This window comes from Salmo salar, chromosome 18 (assembly GCF_965601325.2).
Source record: "Salmo salar chromosome 18, fSalSal1, whole genome shotgun sequence".
In the NCBI taxonomy this organism is placed as follows: Eukaryota; Metazoa; Chordata; class Actinopteri; order Salmoniformes; family Salmonidae; genus Salmo; species Salmo salar.
In genome coordinates this window covers 12,602,400-12,624,587 of record NC_138308.1, presented here as the reverse complement: position 1 = coordinate 12,624,587, position 22,188 = coordinate 12,602,400, and the positions used below count along the sequence as shown (strand labels likewise).

The 22,188-nt window shown below is 41.7% G+C and overlaps 1 long non-coding RNA gene and 1 other non-coding gene across 6 annotated transcripts; one reads left to right on the top strand and one right to left on the bottom strand.

The window, feature by feature from the left end:
• Nucleotides 1-7,463: 7,463 nt before the first annotated feature.
• Nucleotides 7,464-7,557, top strand: trnai-uau (transfer RNA isoleucine (anticodon UAU)). Its single transcript has 2 exons — nt 7,464-7,501; nt 7,522-7,557. It is a non-coding gene; the product is annotated as a tRNA-Ile (tRNA).
• Nucleotides 7,558-8,439: 882 nt separating this feature from the next.
• Nucleotides 8,440-18,935, bottom strand: LOC106576758 (uncharacterized). 5 transcript variants are annotated; one of them, XR_006760318.2, is made up of 6 exons: nt 17,489-18,935; nt 16,982-17,102; nt 16,815-16,895; nt 15,629-15,806; nt 9,012-9,125; nt 8,440-8,906 (listed from the first exon to the last, which is right to left on the bottom strand). It is a non-coding gene; the product is annotated as an uncharacterized LOC106576758 (long non-coding RNA). The 5 variants fall into 5 exon arrangements; XR_001322002.3 differs by lacking the exon at nt 15,629-15,806 and having other exon boundaries at nt 17,489-18,175; nt 18,695-18,933; XR_001322004.3 differs by lacking the exon at nt 15,629-15,806 and having other exon boundaries at nt 16,806-16,895; nt 17,489-18,933.
• Between the last annotated feature and the right edge of the window lie 3,253 nt (nt 18,936-22,188).

The window sequence follows — 22,188 nt, the reverse complement described above, 5'->3', positions numbered from 1 at the left end:
AGACAGACAGAAAATGATAGCACATAGGCCAACAGGGTTCTCGTGTAGTGGGATACACTGGCACAGCAAAATATCCACAAACCCGATGTAAAACCACACAAAAATAAAAGTAGTGTGCAACACCTATTGAAGCCCACCTTTCCCTTTGTCACTTTGTGAGAGGGGGAGTCACCTGGGTTTAACTTGCCTGATCTGTGCTGCTCTGACGCAAAAACAAAACAAAAAAATGCGAACCACATCATCCGCTGAGTATTCCCTGCTGAGCGCTAATGTTCACAAAACAAAGTGTTCTGTTTAATGCCGGACTAAAATCAATGACATGCGTCTCACTTTTGAATCACTGGCACCAGCTGGGTCCTCAGGTTTTCACAGTAAACCCCTCTCAAAATGTCTGTGGTGTCATCCACACAGTACCTGAAACCACGAAGAGGCATGATTTACCTCTCTCTCTCTCTCTCTCTCTCTCTCTCTCTCTCTCTCTCTCTCTCTCTCTCTCTCTCCCTCTCTCTCTCTCTCTCTCTCTCTCTCTCTCTCTCTCTCTCCTCCTCTCTCTCTCTCTCTCTCTCTCTCTCTCTCTCTCTCTCTCCCCCCCCCGTAGGGGGTCAAGGGGATGTGAGGTGTGATGATGTGTGTAAGAAGAAGACATGCTGGAACCTTAAACAGTCTGTCTTTGAATGAAGCCTCCTTCTCTCCAACACCAGCCCCACAGTGTTATCCAGTCTCTGGGGGGAGTGGGGGATCCGAGCTGGGAGCAGAAATGTCTGAGGACCAGATATGGACACAGGAGAACATGGGGTGTGTGTGACACAAACGCAAACCTAAAAAAATCTGCATCGTTTTTATGGCACGATCACTTATGTGGGCTTGGCAAGAGAAGTGGGCTTGGCAAGAGAAGCTTGAAATAAATGTTGTTTCTCTCAAACGGTGCCTTGTGGATATGCACAAGCTCCTGAGTGGTGCAGCGGTCTAATGTACTGCATCTCAGTGCAAGAGGTGTCACTAAACTCCCTGGTTTGAATCCTGGCTGTATCACATCCGGCTGTGATTGGGAGTCCCACACAATTGGCCCAGCATTTTCTAGATTTGGCCGGAGTAGGCCGTCATTGTAAATATGAATCTGTTCTTAACTGACTTGCTAAGTTACATTTATGTTTATAATTCTCTACCACCTTCAGACATATGTCCCCTTTCGCCTAGTAGAGCTGCACAAAACAAGACAGTAAGAGGACATGACAGTGAAAGGCAATGACAACAGACTAGAAAAAACACAGATACATCATATGGAGGATATCTTCGGCTTCGCATCACATTCAAGTGCTCACTAAGCTATGAATATAAGCTATGATTATGCTGACCTCCAGTGGCTAGATGATGGTCTTGAAAATGCAAGTACAATCCTCTCTGCTTTGTAAATACACTGAGTAGACAAAACATTAAGAACACCTGCTCTTTCCATAACATAGACTGACCAGGTGAATCCAGGTGAAAGCTATGATCCCTTATTGATGTTACCTGTTAAATCCACTTCAAATCAGAGTAGATGAAGGGGAGGAGACAGGTTAAAGAAGGATTTTTAAGCATTGAAACAGTTGAGACATGGATTGTGTATGTGTGCCATTCAGAGGGTGAATGGACTAGACAAAAGATTGAAGTGCCTTTGAACGGGTATGGTAATAGGTGCCAGGCGCATCGGTTTGAGTGTGTCAAGAACTGCAACGCTGCTGGGTTTTTCACACTCAACAGTTTCCCGTGTGTATCAAGAATGGTTCACCACCCAAAGGACATCCAGCCAACTTGACACAACTATGAGAAGCATTGGGGTCAACAGCCAGCATCCCTGTGGAACACTGTTGACACCTTGTAGTCCATACCCCGACGAATTGAGGCTATTCTAAGTCAATATTAGGAAGATGTTCCTAATGTTTTGAACACTCATTGTATAAAGTCTTTACATAGCACAAATAAGTCTTATAAGTCTTATATCGCATACATAATATCTCTTTGTCGTTTGAATGCCAATTGTCTGCAAGTGCTTGAGATATCATTCCAATGCAATGTCCCTATCTGAAAGTAAGCAACTGATGCAAGGACATTACCACGCTAGTTAGTTAGCAATCAGTCAGCCACAGTAGTATCTTTCCTGACCCACGTGCCTAACCTTCTTACATCAACTCAGTCAGAAGTTTAGCCAATGGGCACACAAAAATCAAGAACATCCCTCAATCCTTTGCCACAGTATTTGGTCAATGTCATAGGTGAATGCTGGTCTTTTCTCTTACCTCCTCCCTTTCCTCTACGTGCTAATCATTTCTGGTGTTGGGACCTCCAACAAACATGACGTTCAGCTGACAAAAATGCCTAGCGGAGAAAGGAAATATGAAAGCATTCACTTTGCTCACATTCATTACCTTTGTAAATCTTTGCCAACGTAGCGTGAATCATTACTATTTGACTACTAAAGATAGTCAGGGGGGTAAACAGTACTTTTACAGCTCAACATGATAATAGCATGGTCCCATTTTAAAATAACAACAGATGCTTTATATACATCTTATAGATGATTTGTGAAGCAGCTATGCTGTGCTTATGAACACTTTATATGAAGACTTTAGAAGTTATAGTTTGTTTAATCTAGTGACACCAGAGCGTGCAACTAAAACTGAAACTATAACTATGTCCATAAACGAAACTAGCCCAGGCTGCTAATCACATGAGTTTGTTGCACACTGGTGGTAGAAAGGCCTTTTCCATTCTCTGCAATCCATTTGTCTACGTTCACAAGAAGTGGTTACCCACTCATTATTGCAAAGTGATGTGAAAATTGTAACTGAAAAAAATAACTCTTTGTGTATTGAATCACTTAGTTCTGTGTGTTTTTTGGGGGTTTTCAGAGAGACTGAGAGTCCAAAATACAGAAGTGGGATAACAAGGGGAGGAGTCCGGTGTGATCGGTGAAAGGTTGCTTACATTCCCACAATAAGAAAACTAGTGACAGCGGTGTGGGCGGTCATATAAAACTAAAGCGGAAACACTTGTCAGTAAAGTGATAGAGTAAAGTGATGAGGGGACGAGGGGTGCACATGTTAATGAGTAGGAGGGAAGCAGGAATCACATTAAAATTAGCACTGCAGTCTCTGCAGTCTGATAGAATGTACATGAATAAGCAATGTATATTATAAAAGGTACAGTTAAATGAGTTGCATGTTTTTTATGTTTTAATAAACATTTTAAATTGACTGTACTCTATGTTTGAACCAATAGCCTACTGTTTTATTGGCTGAGTTCATCACCTTAAAATCCCCTTCTTTTACCACTTACCACTTATCGCAACATCAGCAAGACAAAGGAGCTGATCGTGGACTACAGGAAACAGAGGGCCGAGCACGCCCCCATTCACATTGACGGGGCTGTAGTGGACCGGGTCGAGAGTTCCTCTGTGTCTACATCACTGAGGAATTAGCATGGTCCACACACACCAAAACAGTTGTGAAAAAGGCACGACAACGCCTCTTCCCCCTCAGGAGGCTGAAAAGATTTGTCATGGGCCCTCAGATACTCAAAAAGGTCTACAGCTGCATCATTGAGAGCATCTTGACTGGCAGCATCACCACTTGGTATGGCAACTGCTTGGCATCCAACCACACGACGCTACAGAGGATAGTGTGTACGGTCCAGTACATCACTGGAGCCAAGGTCCCTGCCATCCAGGACTGGTATACCAGGCGGTGTCAGAGGAAGGCCCTTATAATTGTCAAAGACTCACGCCACCCATAGACTGTTCTCTCTGCTACTGCACGACAAGCAGTACTGATGCACCAAGTCTGGAACTCTGAACAGCATCTTCCCCCAAGCCATAAGACTGCTAAATAGTTAAGCAAATAGCTACCAGGACTATCTGCATTGACCCCCTTTTGCACTAACTCTTTTGACTCATCACATACGCTGCTGCTACTTCTCATTATCTATCCTGTTGCCTAGTTGCTTTACCCTTACCTATATGTACATATCTACCTCAATTATCTTGTATCCCTGCAGATCGACTCTGTACTGGTACCCTGTGTATATAGCCAAGTTATCTTTACTCATTGTGTATTTATTTGTGTTATGTTTCAATTTTTCTCTCTGCATTGTTGTGAATGGCCCTTAAGTAAGCATTACACTGTTAGTATACGCCTGTTGTTTTTGAAGCATGTGACAAATACAATTTCATTTGATTTTGATTTGATCTAAAAGGTGCATAGGACTTACTATCCTACTATCAGCTCTTACTGTCTGGGTCTAGATTGACGACACACAACCAGGGTGATGACATCAGAGGTCAGGGCTCTGTAAGATGAATAGGGCAACCCCCACAGCCCACCTCCACTGTTAACTAAGAAATAAACAATATACTTGATTATTTCTCTTTTACTTTCTCATACACTAGCTAATTCCTGTATTCTAAAGAAAACTGACTCACTGGCTGTGTCCACGAATGATCAGACTCTCCTGTAGACAGAGGGAATCTTGGCTAAAGTCATAGTAGACCTCTCCTGAGGGAGGAGGAAAGGGTGAGAGGTAGAAAGAGAGAGAAAAATGTGAGCAAAGTAGCATTAACGGCTAAGTAGCTGAAAAATGGTGATCGGGTCATTCATGCGTGGGGAAGACACATACCAGTTGCATATCCACAAATCAGTTTCTCTTCTCATCCCCCCAGTCTCTCGTGGCCAATAGAGAAGGGTCTGTCATGGGAAGAGCAGGGCAATATGACATCATCGTCATCATCATCTTCACACTCTCTAATCAAGCCCCAGGTGGACTAAAGAGCAGTTTCTCACATTTTCCTTTCCCATCAATTTGTTAAGGATCCCTCTTAAGGATCCCTTTCCCTCTTAAGGATCGGCCCCCTTTTTAACATTTTGGCCTAAAATGACATACCCAAATCTAACTGCCTGTAGCTCAGGCCCTGAAGTAAGGATATGCATTTTCTTGGTACCATTTGAAAGGAAACACTTTGAAGTTTGTGGAAATGTGAAATGAATGTAGGAGAATATAACACATTAGATCTGGTAAAAGATAATACAAAGAAAAAAACAACAGTTTTTTGTATTTTTTTTGTACCATCATCTTTGAAATGCAAGAGAAAGGCCATAATGTATTATTCCAGCCCAGGTGCAATTTATATATTGGCCACTAGATGACATCATTGTATGTGCAAAGTTTTAGACTGATCCAATGAACCATTGCATTTCTATTCAAAATGGTGTCTCAAGATTGCCCAAATGTGCCTAATATGTTTATTAATAACTTTTCATGGTCAAAACTGTGCACTGCCCTCAAACAATAGCATGGGATTCTTTCACTGTAATAGCTACTGTAAATTGGACAGTGCAGTTAGAAAAACAAGAATTTCATCTTTCTGCCAATATCAGATATGTCTATGTTCTGGGAAATGTTCTTGTTACTTACAACCTCATTCTAATCGCATTAGCCTACGTTAGCTCAACCGTCCCACCAATCCTGAAGAAGTTAATGAGCTCCATCTCTCCACACTACATCCCCTCTCTGTCGATATCCTGGAGCTTGGCAGGAGCCACAGTCTGCTGGGAGCTCAGTCTAGACATGCATTTGTGAAATCAGATTAGTTTTTGCTTAACTGCCTCTTTGGAGAGGAAGGTCATGTGACAGATTTATCTCCCAAGCATATGTTAAAGATGGCTGTTACATATGTTACATTTCCATCCCTCCCTCCCTCCCTCTCTCCCTCCATCTATTCATCCATGATTCTTCCATTCAATCCATCCAGATACAAGACAGATGATTGCTAAAGTTAAGTGGATAGATGATAATGATCTGAATTCATGTTGTCAAGTACAGTTGTTGACATGTTGAATTGTGATCCTCCAATACACTAGCCCTACCATACATGTCTAGACTAGCAGTATTTTTCATTCAGTTTACAATGTTAACATAACCATACTACAATAAAACAATGGACTCTTTTGCGAAAATAGATTATTATACACAGGCAAAACTGCATCATGTTATAGAGGGTAGCCTGAAGAGAAAGAACATGTTTAGTCAACATAGCTGCGGGAAGTAGTTTTGGGGTGGGGGTGCTGCAGGACTAACACAGGACTAGTGCACTACTTTTGTGAAAAAAAGTTAAACTAAATGTATTTGAGTGTTTACCAGCATGTGTAACTTCAGTCTAATAATTATCTGTGCAAAACAGTTAATCTGTTAATACTTGTGTAATATAAAAATACTTGCTTGATATTTATTTTCCAGTTTCTTGAAATACTTTGCAAATACAACTTATTTCTATGTGAAAACTGAAGTAGTCTACTCAGTCGTTTTACAATTTAGTAGACACCCTTATCCAAAGCAACTTAGAGTAGTGAGTGCAAGCATTGCATACTGGTCCCCCATGGGAATTGAACCCCCAACCCAAGAGTTGAAATCATCATTCTCTACTACCAACTGATCCACATCATCACATCACAAACCAGTTGATGTGTCAATGTACTCAATCAATTACTGCATTGTGCATTGTCTTTATGGTGATTAAAAGTCCACAGGTACAAATCTAAATGACCAGCCTATGTACAATACAGTAATGCACATTTACATTAAGTGGTTTGTAAGGATGGCAAATTAATACTGCACAAAAAAAAGTGCTTGTTTTATTTGATCAAGAGACATATTTAATTTGATATGGATCTTTTGGGTCTTTGTCCATAACTTTGCACATTTTGATGTATATATTTAATGAAAGGGTTTTGTTCTTTCTGGATTCAAGTAGAATGACGATCACAGAGAAAGGGACAGGGCAACAACTCTTACAATTCCAACTGTTGAATCCTGCAAGATACTGTTTTATACACCTACCTTTTTTGCCAAACCAGCAATGCTGACATTGTTCCTTAATTTAAGGTTAGGGCTAGAATTCATGTTAGCAGTGTTGTTAAGGTTAGGGTTACGGTTAGGAACATAAACTGTAGAACTATGTGGGGTTTAGCCATAACTTTGTGGCTGTGGTAACTAGTAACGACCATGTAGCAGCCAGGATTTCACAGAAAGCATTAGCAACTTGTTATGAAATGAATATTCATACTACAACCACACAGTATAATATCACTTTCCAGATTAACTGTCAAATACACACGGCCAATATAGGAAAATACAATTTAGTCACAATAGACTCGACAACGGACAGCTCTCTATCCATCCAGTGAGCAGTTCAGGCGAACTAACGTTAGCAAGCTAGTTAGCTATGTTCAAACAACGCAAACGACTGATTCGGCAAATCAGTAATTTATTAAAGCTTAGTTGGGTCTTGATCGGTTTCTATGGGTGTTGCTGTATAGTTCTGGTTGTGTTGTAACACATAAAAGACAATATAATTACCGATTTAAAAAAAAGAGATGATAGCATCCGGTTTAGACTCCTCATAATCTCTATTGCTGAGCCGTAATAGTGGAGCTCCAGTGGCGCAATCGGTTAGCGCGCGGTACTTATATGACAGTACATTGTAGAGCTATGCCGAGGTTGTGAGTTCGAGCCTCACCTGGAGCAGTATTTTTACTGCTGCAGAAGAGTGATAGGTATTAGCCGTTGAACTTGAGATAACATTCAATACGTGAACCAGCCGCTCAGTACCTACCTAATCTGTCAGTGACTGACGATTAAGCAGTGTAAACAAAGATGATATCAGTTAGGGACTTTTTTCGCTAACATATTTGTTTGCCTAAACCTAGTAGATATAAAAATTTAGGTAGAGTAGCCTAGATATTACTTGTTAGATATTGCTGCACTGTGGGATCTAGAAGCACAAGCATTTCGCTACACTTGCAATAACATCAGCTAACCACGTATATGTTACCAATACAATTTGATTCGATTTAATCACGATTTGTCATGTCTTAGCTACATGCTATTTCTTAGCTACATGTTATCATTAACATATATTCCTGCTGTTTTATGTTGCGCTGATCAAGGCACGTACACAGGGGTCTTTGGGTGAGTGATGATCACATTCACATCCATGCGTGCTTCGAAATGAAGACATAAAACAAAATAGCTATTATCCACACTCCCATCGCGGGGGCCAGTAGTGTATAGCCGTAACGGACATTTTGGTGACCTTATTTGACTTTTTCTGCTGCTTTTGAGACACGGTTCGATCCCCCCTTGGGACACTACTTGATTGAGTAAATAAAACAATCAATCACAATACAGTAACTATTGGTCACTCTACTATGTATTATTATTCTAACATATATTCATTATAGAATTGTGTCAGTTATTAATGATAAACCTTTAAACTGCACTCTTCCTCTCCTCCCTATTTTTCAGCTCCAGATGTCAACCTACACAGTCCAAGGGTTGCAGGTCTGCCAACTTCCTTCTGGTCACACATTGTATTCAGAGAAATATCCAATAAACCAAAGACATTGCTTTAACTGATTGTAGTTTATTGCAGATATTTTCCTCAAATAAAATGTAGCATACATAAAATAAACAAGTTATTACAATTTATTTACATTGGGTCTAATGTGTGCGTGTGATAGGGAGACATGTATATCAACTCAGGAAAAAAAGCACACAGAATTTCCTCAAACTGTAAACATTAAGCCATAGTCTTTTACAATATTATCAATCACACTTTGATTTGATAGATATTTAGAGTAATTATGTAGATATTAAGAATGGATATGAAAGAGTAGATATCTCCAATCCTAAAATAAAATGGACCAAACATTAAATAAACAAGTAATTACAACTTATTTACATTGTGGATAATGTGTGTGAGTGCATGTTGTTTTATTTTCCCTTGTCAGCCACCCGTCTCTGCTTTGTCAGTCTTGATAGGCCCAGTGTCTTCTGGGTGAGGCTGTCGGGCAGTGGTGGAGTGCATGGCAGATCTGAAAGAGAGATGCACAAAGTGACAGTAAGTATATAGCTCAACAACATGTCTGCGTGTACATCTGTTGGTGTGACTGAGCATATACAATAGAATTCTGAATGACCTGTATCCATCTGGGTATCGTACAAAAAGGTTTCTCCCTTCACGGCCAGTGTAGTAGGAACTGGTGCAGCAGAGGACTGCTGTGACTGCAGCTGAACTGCTTGGGGTGGCAGATCTAAAAGAGAGAGGCACAATTTTCTTAATTGAAAATACAGTGCCTTGCAAAAGTATTCATCCCCCTTGGTGTTTTTTCTATTTTGTTGCATTACAACCTGTAATTTAAATGGATTTTATTTGGATTTCATGTGATGGACATAAACAAAATAGTCCAAATTGGTGAAGTGAAATGAAAAAAAAATAACTTGTAAAAAAAAATTAAAAAAAAACGGAAAAGTGGCGCATGCATATGTTTTCACCCCCTAAATAAGATCTGGTGCAACCAATTACCTTCAGAAGTCATATAATTAGTTAAATAAAGTCCACCTGTGTGCAATCTAAGTGTCACATGATTTCAGTATATATACACCTGTTCCGAAAGGCCCCAGAGTCTGCAACGCCACTAAGCAAGGGGCACCATGAAGACCAAGGAGCTCTCCAAACAGGTCAGGGACAAAGTAGTGGAGAAGTACAGATCAGGGTTGGGTTATAAATAAATATCCGAAACTTTGAACATCCCACTGAGCACCATTAAATCCATTATACTTTTTTTTTTTTTTGAATATGGCACCAAAACAAACCTGCCAAGAGAGGGTCGCCCACCAAAACTCACGGACCAGGCAAGGAGGGCATTAATCAGAGAGGCAACAAAGAGACCAAAGATAACCCCCGAAGGAGCTGCAAAGCTCCACAGCGGAGATTGGAGTATCTGTCCATAGGACCACTTTAAGCCGTACACTCCACAGAGCTGGGCTTTATGGAAGAGTGGCCAGAAAAAAACCAATGCTTAAAGAAAAAAATAAGCAAACACGTTTGGTGTTCGCCAAAAGCCATGTGGGAGACTCCCCAAACATAAGGAAGAAGGTACTCTAGTCAGATGAGACTAAAATGTAGCTTTTTGGCAATCAAGGAAAATGCTGTCTGGCGCAAACCCAACAACTCTCATCACCCCGAGAACACATCCCCACAGTGAAGCATGGCGGTGGCAGCATCATGCTGTGGGGATGTTTTTCATCGGCATGGACTGAGAAACTGGTCAGAATTGAAGGATGGCGCTAAATACAGAGAAATTCTTGAGGGGAACCTGTTTCAGTCTTCCAGAGATTTGAGACTGGGACGAAGGTTCACCTTCCAGCAGGACTATGACCCTAAGCATACTGCTAAAGCAACACTCAAGTGGTTTAAGGGGAAACATTTAAATGTCTTGGAATGTCCTAGTCAAAGCCCAGACCTCAATCCAAGTGAGAATCTGTGGTATGACTTAAAGATTCCTGTACACCAGCGGAACCCATCCAACTTGATGGAGCTGGAGCAGTTTTGCCTTGAAGAATGGGCAAAAATCCTAGTGGCTAGATGTGCCAAGCTTATAGAGACATATCCCAAGAGAATTGCAGTTGTAGTTGCTGCAAAAGGTGTCTCTACAAAGTATTCACTTTGCGGGGGTGATTAGTTATGCACGCTAAAGTTTTTGGTATTTTTGTGTTATTTCTTGTTTGTTTCACAATAAAAAATATTTAGCATGTTGTGTAAATCATTTTTTCAAATGTTATTTCACCTTTATTTAACCAGGTAGGCAAGTTGAGAACAAGTTCTCATTTACAATTGCGATCTGGCCAAGATAAAGCAAAGCAGTTTGACACATACAACAACACAGAGTTACACATGGAGTAAAACAAACATACAGTCAATAATACAGTAGAAAAATAAGTCTATATACAATGTGAGCAAATGAGGTGAAATAAGGGAGGTAAAGGCAAAAAAAGACCATGGTGGCGAAGTAAATACAATATAGCAAGTAAAACACTGGAATGGTAGATTTGCAGTGGAAGAAAGTGCAAAGTAGAAATAGAAATAATGGGGTGCAAAGGAGCAAAATAAATAAATACAGTAGGGGAAGAGGTAGTTGTTTGGACTATGTACAGGTGCAGTAATCTGTGAGCCGCTCTGACAGCTGGTGCTTAAAGCTAGTGAGGGAGATAAGTGTTTCCAGTTTCAGAGATTTTTGTAGTTCGTTCCAGTCATTGGCAGCAGAGAACTGGAAGGAGAGGTGGCCGAAGGAGGAATTGGCTTTGGGGGTGACCAGAGAGCTATACCTGCTGGAGCACGTGCTACTATGGTGGGTGCTGCTATGGTGACCAGCGAGCTGAGATAAGGGGAGACTTCACATAGCAGGGTCTTGTAGATGACCTGGAGCCAGTGGGTTTGGCGACGAGTATGAAGCGAGGGCCAGCCAATGAGAGCGTACAGGTCGCAGTGGTGGGTAGTATATGGGGCTTTGGTGACAAAAACGGATGGCATTGTGATAGATGCCCAGATGCCCCATAATTTAAAGATGGTGGAAATATTAATTGGTTAATTGGTTAATTCTGATTAATTGGGCCTTGATCGAGAAAAGCCTCGAAGGCTGAAAGCTAAACGGAACTGATTCCAAATTTTAAGAGACTGCTTTACAATTGGGTTGACACACCTTTTGCCTAGGGACACTAGGAGAGAGGAGCACAACACAGAGGAAAGTGCAGCAGGTTTACATGATTCAGACTCCATCTGGACCCAGGGTGGTCTTGGTCCAGTAGGATCAATCCATAGCCAGTACAAAAGGGCTCTCGGATTTTCAGCCCAATAGTATGTCTGAAAATTTGTAAGAGCTAAACCTCCCAATGCCCTAGACTTCTATAAATGTTTTCTACCAATCCGTGGACCTTGCCATCCCAAATAAAATACATTCATATTTGATGCAGCGAAAAAAAAGGTTTTGTAATAAAAATGGGTAAACATTTGGGCAATACATTCATTTTAGTAGTAGCAACTACTATTTAATGACATTAACCCTTCCAAAAAGTAAATTATTGTTTCAAACTGCCTGCTAGAGCAATGTTTTCCTTAAACAAATTTGAATATTTCCTTATCACTAACTCCCAAGTAGGTGAATTAATCCAGGACAATCCTAAACAGAAAGCTTGTAAAAGAGCACTTTAAAGCAGCCTGATTTACAGGAAAAGCTCACTCTTGCCTAGTTTCAGCTTGTACCCTGAGATTGCTCCAAACTGTTTAAGAATAGATAAGGCGTGTGGTAATGAAGTATCACGGTTGGAGATTATCAAAAGGAGGTCGTTAGCGTATAGCGAGACGTTCTGCTCAAGGCCGTCCTGAGTATACCTTGAACAGCCTCATTAGAGCGCAGTGCGACGGCGAGGGGCTCGATTGCCAAAGCAAACAACAAGGGGGAGAGTAGACAACCCTGTCTGGATCCACGGTGCAAGGGAAAATAGTCAGAGGACAAGTTATTAGTCTGTACCGAAGCCATGGGAGAGAAATAAAAATGTTTTATCTATGCAATGAATTTATAAAGGGCGGCAATCTATAAAGGGCGGCTGTTAGGTAGTCCCACTCAATACGATCTAAAGCCTCATTGAGCGAGACCACCACCTCCAGGTCCCCCGACGCTGGGGAGTACAGTATATTCATAAGGCATCTAATATTGAAAAATGAATGACTATTTCTCAGTAAGCCAGTCTGGTCAGAGTGTATTACTTGGTGGTGCGAGCCTTCCATACGGATGGCTAAGAGCTTGGCTAGGATTTTTTAATCACAGTTTAAAAGCGAGATTGGGTGATAAGATCCACATTCCAGGGGATCCTTGTTTTTCTTTAATAGCAATGAAATTGAAGCTTGATAAAGACTAGGCGGTAGCTTTGATGTATTAAGGCGCAATGTAAATATTTGAGACAGGAATGGGCAAAGCAGACCGGAAAACGTTCTGTAAAATCTGTTTGGGAAACCGTCCGGACCTGGTGATTTACCACTTTTCATTGCAAACACTGTAGTTGTAATCTCCTTAGGTGTAAATTCTTCTTCTTAACCATCATGGGATTCTGTATCAATTGAAGCCATATTCAGACCATCGAAGAACGAATCAGTCAGCAAAGGATCTTGCGGTTTAGAGGTGTATAGCTCAGAGTAAAATAGTTTACAAGCATTTCGCTACACCCGCAGTAACATCTGCTAAATATGTGTATGTGACCAATACAATTTGATTTGAAATGATCTCTTTATGGCACCCCAATGGTGGAACAAGCTCCCTCACGACGCCAGGACAGCGGAGTCAATCACCACCTTCCGGAGACACCTGAAACCCCACCTCTTTAAGGAATACCTAGGATAGGATAAAGTAATCCTTCTAACCCCCCCCCCCCCCCTTAAAAGATGTAGATGCACTATTTATTGTAAAGTGGTTGTTCCACTGGATATCATAAGGTGAATGCACCAATTTGTAAGTCGCTCTGGATAAGAGCGTCTGCTAAATGACTTAAATGTAATGTTAAATGTAAGGATAGACTGCATCCAATTTATTGAGTAGGGTATTGGAGGCTATTTTGTAAATGACATCGCCGAAGTCGAGGATAGGTAGGATGGTCAGTTTTACAAGGGTATGTTTGGCAGCATGAGTGAAGGATGCTTTGTTGCGAAATAGGAAGCCAATTCTAGATTTAACTTTGGATTGGAGATGTTTGATGTGAGTCTGGAAGGAGAGTTTACAGTCTAACCAGACACCTAGGTATTTGTAGTTATCCACATATTCTAAGTCAGAACCGTCCAGAGTAGTGATGCTGGACGAGTGGGCAGGTGCAGGCAGTGATCGGTTGAAGAGCATGCATTTAGTTTTACTTGTATTTAAGAGCAGTTGGAGGCCACAGAAGGAGAGTTGTATGGCATTGAAGCTCATCTGGAGGGTTGTTAACACAGCGTCCAAAGAAGGGCCAGAAGTATACAGAATGGTGTCGTCTGCGTAGAGGTGGATCAGAGACTCACCAGCAGCAAGAGCGACATCATTGATGTATACAGAGAAGAGAGTCGGCTCAGGAATTGAACCCTGTGGCACCCCCATAGAGACTGCCAGAGGTCCGGACAACATGCCCTCTGATTTGAAATACTGAACTCTATCAGAGAAGTAGTTGGTGAACCAGGCGAGGCAATCATTTGAGAAACCAAGGCTATTGAGTGCCGATGAGGAAGTGGTGATTGACAGAGTCGAAAGCCTTGGCCAGGTCAATGAATATGGCTGCACAGTATTGTTTCTTATCGACGGCGGTTAAGATATCGTTTAGGACCTTGAGCGTGGCTGAGGTGCACCCATGACCAGCTCTGAAACCAGATTGCATAGCGGAGAAGGTGCGGTGGGATTCGAAATGGTCGGTAATCTGTTTGTTGACTTGGCTTTCGAAGACCTTAGAAAGGCAGGGTAGGATAGATATAGGTCTGTAGCAGTTTGGGTCAAGAGTGTCTCCCCCTTTGAAGAGGGGGATGGTCGCAGCTGCTTTCCAATCTTTGGGAATCTCAGACGACACGAAAGAGAGGTTGAACAGGCTAGTAATAGGGGTTGCAACAATTACGGCAGATAATTTTAGAAAGGGTCCAGATTGTCTAGCCCGGCTGATTTGTAGGGGTCCAGATTTTGCAGCTCTTTCAGAACATCAGCTGACTGGATTTGGGAGAAGGAGAAATGGGGAAGGCTTGGGCGAGTTGCTGTGGGGGGTGCAGTGCTGTTGACCGGGATAGGGGTAGCCAGGTGGAAAGCATGGCCAGCCGTAGAAAAATGCTTATTGAAATTCTCAATTATAGTGGATTTATCAGTGGTGACAGAGTTTCCTATCCTCAGTGCAGTGGGCAGCTGGGAGGAGGTGCTCTTATTCTCCATGGACTTTACAGTGTCCCAGAACTTTTTTGAGTTTGTGTTGCAGGAAGCAAATTTCTGCTTGAAAAAGCTAGCCTTGGCTTTTCTAACTGCCTGTGTATATTGGTTTCTAACTTCCCGGAAAAATTGCATAACACGTGGGCTGTTCAATGCTAATGCAGAACGCCACAGAATCTTTTTGTGTTGGTTAAGGGCAGTCAGGTCTGGAGAGAACCAAGGGCTGTATCTGTTCCTGGTTCTACATTTCTTGAACGGGGAATGCTTATTTAAGATGGTGATGAAGGCATTTAAAAGAAAATAACCAGGCATCCTCTACTGACGGGATGAGGTCAATATCCTTCCAGGATACCTGGGCCAGGTCGATTAGAAAGGCCTGCTCACTGAAGTGTTTCAGGGAGCGTTTGACAGTGATGAGTGGAGGTCGTTTGACCGCTGACCCATTACGGATGCAGGCAATGAGGCAGTGATCGCTGAGATCTTGGTTGAAAACAGCAGAGGTGTATTTAGAGGGCAAGTTGGTTAGGATGATATCTATGAGGGTGCCCGTGTTTACGGCTTTGGGGTGGTACCTGGCAGGTTCATTGATAATTTGTGTGAGATTGAGGGCATCAAGCTTAGATTGTAGGATGGCTGGGGTGTTAAGCATGTCCCAGTTTAGGTCACCTAGTTAGCACGAGCTCTGATGATAGATGGGGGGCAATCAGTTCACATATGGTGTCCAGAGCACAGCTGGGGGCAGAGGGTGGTCTATAGCAGGCAGCAACGGTGAGAGACTTGTTTTTAGAAGTTCTATTTTTAAAAGTAGAAGTTCAAATTGTTTGGGTACAGACCTGGATAGTAGGACAGAACTCTGCAGGCTATCTCTGCAGTAGATTGCAACACCGCCCCCTTCGGCCGTTCTATCTTGTCTGAAAATTTTGTAGTTAGGGATGGAGATTTCAGAGCTTTTGGTGGTCTTCCTAAGCCAGGATTCAGACACGGCTAGGACATCCGGGTTGGCAGAGTGTGCTAAATCAGTGAATAAAACAAACTTAGGGAGGAGGCTTCTAATGTTAACATGCATGAAACCAAAAGAGCGCCTGGGGAATAGGAGTGGAGCTAGGCACTGCAGGGCCTGGATTCACCTCTACATTGCCATAGGAACAGAGGAGGAGTAGGATAAGGGTACGGCTAAAAGCTTTGAGAATTGGTCGTCTAGGACGTCCGGAACAGAGAGTAAAAGGAGCAGGTTTCTGGGGGCGATAAAATAGCTTCAAGGTATAATGTACAGACAAAGGTATGGTAGGATGTGAATACAGTGGAGGTAAACCTAGACATTGAGTGATGATGAGAGAGATATTGATAAAAAATGATCAAACCCCCCACCCAAAATCTATTTTAATTCCAGGTTGTAAGGCAAAAAAACAGGAAAAATGCCAAGGGAGATGAATACTTTCGCAAGCCACTGTAATCATACAACTAAACAGACTGAATGAGTGTAAGGCCTAGATTCAATCAGATCAAGTGTTAACTGGCAATAGCTGACACCGCATAGCTGATGTTTTGGTGGTGTCTGAGGTGTAACTGTGTTGGATCTGTCAAATCAGTGAGCAGCTGATCTTAATCATTGTCACAAAACTACACCCGCCCTACTCATGTTACAAGTTCAGAACGAGAAAGTGTAGGTTATATAGAAATAATGACGCTCAAATTCAAAATCATTAAACTAAATAATGAGGATTTCTATCAGCCTAATCGAGATGTAGATAACATCTCAAATTGCAATGTTCTAACTTGTAAACAGGGCTGCGTGAGATTTCCATTAATGCGACTCCGTGCAGCCAATGGCAATGTCTGCTTTAGGTATAATGCCAGGAGCCGCTTGTGAATTTGACAGCTCTAACACAGTTCCACCTCAGACACCGCCAAAACAACCGCTATGTGGATGTCGGCTAAAGCGGATCTGAATGAATAGAGCCCCAAGTGAGGGACAGTGTGCATGTGTGTATACATGTATGTGATAATTACATGTATCACCTGTCGTGGCCGGAGTAGCAGGTGTAGGGGCAGACGACTGCAGCTGTGAGGACTGTGGTTGAGCAAATAGATCTTTTAGATCTAAAAGAGAGAGGAACAATTTTTTAAGTTATAATTATACAACAAAACAGAATGAGTGAATGTATATACGTGTGTTTGATAATTACCCAGACCACATCACACTGCTTCAGGTCTACAAGCCTCTGGAAGTTCCAGCCAGCCACTCCAGGCCTGGAAAAGATTGGTGGAAAGATGGTTACCTGTCACCCACCGAGCAGGTTGGAAGATCTGAAAAACAGGCACGATATAATTTTAATGACAAAGCCTTGACTACACACTAACCTCAACAGAACAGACTATGGGAGGCGCACAGTAGTACACAGAGCCATGACTACATGGAACTCTATTCCACATCAAGTAACTCATGCAAGCAGCAAAATTAGATTTAAAAAAAACAGGTGGAACAAAAAAACACCTTATGGAACAGCGGGGACTGTGAAGAGACACATGCATACACACAATAACATACTGTACACACACGTACACAAGGATGTGGTAGTAGAGTAGTGGCCTGAGGGCACACACTTAATGTGTTGTGAATGTATTGTAATGTTTTTAAAATTGTATAACTGCTGGACCCAAAGAAGAGCTCTAGGACCATGCTTCAGGACTACCTGGCCTGACGACTCCTGGCTGTCCCTGTCTCCAGTCCACCTAGTCGTGCTGCTCATCCAGTCTCTGCTGTTTCTGTCTGCAGCTATGGAACCCTGACCCGCTCAAGGCTCATCGGAGGTACTAACTTGTCCCAGACCCGCTGTTTGATCCTGTCTCTCTCTACCGGACCTACTGTCTCAACATCTAAATGCGCCGCTATGAAGAGCCAACTGGCATTTACTCCTGAGGTGCTGAACTATTGCACCCTCTATAACCCTTCATTATTTGACACTGCTGGTCATAATCTGGCTAAATAGCTGTACTCTTTTATAATCTCCACCAGCACAGCCAGAAGAGCACTGGCCACCCTTCAGAGCCTGGTTTCTTCCAAGATTCCTGCCTTTCTGGGGAGTTTTTCCTAGCCGCTCTGCTTCTACGTCTGCATTGCTTGCTCTTTGGGGTTATAGGCTGGGTATCTGTATAAGCACGTTGTGACAATTGCTGATGTAAAATGGGTTTTATAAAATACATTTGATAGATTGCTTGTGTATGCTTCTATTCATGTCAGTAACTCTAAATCTAAATGTCACATTGAGTTGTCTTATATTTCCTCAATAGGAAGTTGTACATGCGTAAGGCACTTTTAAACACTTTTTCCTGGTCTTTCCTGCTCGGGACAGGGGGCTTCAGGTTTGGGAATGGAGGGCCTAGAGAATTGGAATATTAACAATACTTAGTGTCCACATGTATGAATGAACTTCAATATGGGTTCACTGTGTATCTCATCTGATTGAAAATTGCTGATTATATACTGTATATGTCTATTTTCTTTAGAAAATCTGCCACCAAACCACACAATTCTATCCAGTGGGAGTGCACACAACCATTAGCTTATTTTACCAAGTCAAAAAGAACATAACGACGCTAGCCTACTACACCCCATATCAACCAACTAGTTGTAACAAGGCTATATTATACTGTAACGTTACTGTAGCCAACTGTACGTTACATTATTATAAACCTAGCTAGCTAGTGATAGCTTAGCTAACTCCAAAGAAACAACCAATGAATGACATCAGGCTTTTTAACAAAATATGTATCTATCTAGCTTGTATGATTGCATGTAAAACAACTTTACAGATGATTACAAAGTTTGAAAGCAAAGTTGACTTATCAGTATGCTGCTCTCTCGGGAACTAGAGTGAGGCATCCAGATATGAGATTACCTAGCGCCGTTAGCATTAGCTAGCATCGCCAGCATGTTAGATATGAAAGTATCTATCCAGCAACAATCTCGAAGTCAAAAACGAAATGAACTATGTGAAGCCATGCTGACTTCGTAAGATAAATAATTAACAGGCTGAAAGTACATTTCTGTGAGTAACTTTAGCTTGCCAGCTCAGTGACCGGTGATGCACCTATTCCTGTTTACAGAGTGTGCGTACCTCCCACGTCCTGCGTGGAGAAGCGTCACTGAGTCAACGTGTGGCCAGAATTATATTACATCCGGGTTGGTTTACAAACCATTGACAATGCATGGGAAACTGTTTAGGGCCGTTTAGCCGCGCGGGGGGCAGGGGCGGGTACCAGTTATCTTATAACACACCTCAATGTGTAGGTCTAGCAATTTTCGAGTTATTCTGTTTTTGTGACACTATTTGGTGCGAGGACTTTTCTAAGGCCTAATATAAAGTGCAAATATATTATTCGTTTTTAGCTGTAAATGTAAGAAGTGTGTTTCTAACTCACGCGGTATTTCATCAACTGAGCTGAAGTAGTTCCCTCATTATATATAGGAGGCAGCATGACTGAATTTCTACACAAATCCATTGAGCTGTAATAAGACTTGCAGTTTAACTTCACTAGAGGGGATGGTATTTGATAATTAACTGCATTTGAACTTGGACAAGGTGAGAGTGACTGTTGTTGAGGTAATTTACCAGTATTACATTAGAATGGTGTATTTAGTATACTTCTCTGGCCAGCTTGTAATGACCTGTATCAAGTTCCACTCGGGGGCGCTGTTGTCCATGCTATGAGTGGGGTGTACCATCTCTAGTTAAGTACATCAATGAGGCTTGGTGGCTGGTAGTGACTGGCTACGCCTCTCTTTAGTTGAATGATTTAGACACATTTGATTGATGCATCATTCGCAACCTTTCTGTTGACATCAATACAGTTTCTTTTAAATGTCAGAATGTTGTCCTATACTGATTTGTCTGTGTGCGCATGTTTGAGAATGCTCCCTGAACTTTATCAGAATGTTCTCCTATACTGATTCAATGTTGAAAACATCCTACAGTATACATTACACTATAGAAAACATGGTAAAATGTAAATGTTGCTGGGAAGAACGTGTAAAACAAATAGACATGTTAAAAAGTTGATAAGATAACTCTTTAGGAATAGGCTATAAGCTGTTATTTAGGTAGCACCTAATTCATTTAGACAACCATGTGTGAGTGGAAGGATCCATTATGAAGACAAGTAACACATGATAGAGGAGAGAGATTTTACGGTAGAGGAAACTGAGCACTGAGCAGAGAGAGCTTTGGCAGCTGGCCTCCCCCTCCACTCCCCTCTCCCCCTCCCCCTCCTCCTCTTCCCGACCCCAATACACACACTCAGGATTTGACATCATCTCAAATTAAATGACTCCAAGTTTCATTTAATTGACTCTTACACGGAAAGAACACAGCTGATTTAAAAAACATTCGGTGTCGAGGGATTTAACCTTTGTCCATTTAGTGCCCTCCCAGGAACACTTGAACGCTAAATGCAATTAGCATGAGATCAATGGAAACAAGGTCACAGCAGGCGATGAACGTGTCCATCTTGTACTGCAAAAATGAAAAGTCTTCTCCCAACCAGTACCCTCAAGACTCTCACAAGCTCTGTAGCTGTGTGGAGGAGTTTTTCAATTTAACATCAGGCCCGAGGACCCCAGAAAAAAATTTGCATATTTTTTTCAATGCTTATATTTAGCATCCCATTTAAGTATTTTACTTTCAGGAAAACCAGGCCTACAAGTACTACACAAAACAATTTGACATAAACACTTGCATTCATGAGTTTATTGACAAATGTCAACAACAAAAAAATAAGGTCCGCCAAGCAAAAACCTGATACGAATTAATTTAGGAGAACAGAAATGGTTTGCTAGGTAGGAAATTAATATCCAACTAGTCAGTGACAACTGTGTGGAGTTTGGAGTTTGTGACAGCAACTATGTGAGCTTATTACAGTATTATAGACACTATGTCCTGGGATTTCCTATGACCTATGTAGAAGATCGCTTTACCTTTTAACTACGCTGAGCATCATAGAGCAAGACATGTTTGTGAGCGTCTCAGCTTTTCATAGTTGGGTCATAATATAGCACAAACCGTTTGGGACTTTACAGACGTTTTTGTGAGAAGACACACTCATCCCAAATTGAATGACTAAGAACTATATAATTGACTGCCCTTGTCTCACAAAAACCACTCTAGCTTAGCCCCCGTTGATCACACAGACTAATGGCTGGTATCTATGGATGCAAAATAAATAGACCAATTCAATGGTACAACCCCAAAGTCTGTAGCGCAAATGTTTAAAAGGGGTTAGAAGTCCAAAACACGCCGGCGATACGGTGGGACTCAAGGAGTTTAAAATATTAGCCTAAACAATATATGCTGACAAAAGCACATATCACAGCATACTACAGGTGACAAATGGATCTACATTTTTTTTGGGGGGGGGCGAATGACTGTGAGATGGTCTAAAATATAATTTTCACCACCAGAATTGAGCCCAATAACTTTTTGGTCCATGTTATCAGGGAGGTGTGCTAATCAACAATAAACATTACCACCTGCTGTAGCCCAACTGATGAGGAATATTGGCTATAAATAAATAGGCTGAGGGTTGCCCATCTGCATTTAGCTAGATCAAACTCTAAGCATTATCTTGTTGCTAGTTAGCAACATACTGAAGGCTTGAATGTCCCCCCCCAAAAGTTCTACTGGCACTTAGCCAAGGATCATGTACTGTGAATATAGTGTAGGTCTCCATGTTACACCTGACCCGTGTGACATTTAGTAACACGCTATGTGCGCATAAACCATGCTGCTGCTAAAAACTCAGGTTCTAAAATGGTTCCCAAATTTGGGGGATTTGAGAAATAAGTGTACACTAGAAAGCTCTGTGATCCTCTTCTTTTAACAGTGGCCATCAAAACTGCTTTCAAATGTGTTTTCCCGCAACTGCATTAAGAATGTTGTAGGCTGTCATGCATGCATGTTTCTCTTCCTGTGCGGGACTGGAAATGAATATAATTTTTTCACATACAGTAGAATGTGATAATCTGACCAATTGAATAGGTAAACGATTCTACTATGGGGTTGTCTGATTTTGCTGTTTCTTACTTGTGTTGTTGGGTGAGTAAAACGAACAACAATTTTTCATGAGATAATTCAAATTTTGTATAACCAAAGGAAATGGGTCTCAGCTCCGTCTGGATCTCATTTGGATCATAGGTGCCAGGACCCGGACCCAGCGGGACCCGGCCCAATTTAACACCTGGTTATCGAGGTAATTTCCTTAGTAGGTGACGTTAGAGTTCAGCATGTGGGAGAAGTCAGAGCTCAGGGATGATAGACAAGTTTCCTACTAGTAGACTAGTTACCAGTTGGAGGGTGTCGAAGTGGATTTTTTTCAGTCATATGTAGTAAATATTACC